Source organism: Protopterus annectens, chromosome 1.part0 (assembly GCF_019279795.1).
Source record: "Protopterus annectens isolate FY-2018-M chromosome 1.part0, PAN1.0, whole genome shotgun sequence".
NCBI lineage: Eukaryota > Metazoa > Chordata > Ceratodontiformes > Protopteridae > Protopterus > Protopterus annectens.
The window spans coordinates 627,033,115-627,033,826 of NC_056725.1; positions in this window are offsets into that span (position 1 = coordinate 627,033,115).

The window sequence follows — 712 nt, forward strand, 5'->3', positions numbered from 1 at the left end:
CTATAGTTATGTCAAGAATCTAAATGGCAATGTTCAGATCTTCTCTAAGCTACAACAGAATGGCATTAAATATACTGATCCTAAGGATATTGCCAATATCCTGGCAGATCCATTTAGTGCCGTCTTCACCCCCCTCTCACCCCCTAAAGGGCCCATCTCAATACCAGAAGATTGCCAAATTCCGGTAATCACAGCCACACAGGTAAAAACCACACTCTCCAAAGCTACGAATACAGCATCCATGGGACCAGATGACATCCTGAGCTGTGTACTACATGAACTACAAAATTAACTGGCACCTCAGCTAAGTGTCATGTTTAATCATAGCCTCACTGCAGGCATCGTGCCCACTGAGTGGTGCACAGCTACAGTTATCCCACTTCACAAGGAGGGATCCATCTTGGATCCCAGGAACTACCGTCCCATCAATCTGACAAGCCTGATCTGCAAGGGCATGGAACACATTATCATGGAACTTATAAACAAAGACATTGGCAACATTCAAACACTAGACCCCACCCTGTTTGGGTTCTTGAAGTGCTGATCTTGTCTCCTGAACCTGATTGACTTCTTTGAATAAGTCTCCAAAGCTGTGGGCGAGGGTGAGGCGTCCACACAGCCTATCTGGACCTCGCCAAGGCCTTCAACACCATCCACAGCTCTGGAATCATAGATAAACTTACTAAGCTGGGCATGAATCCCTACTTCACTC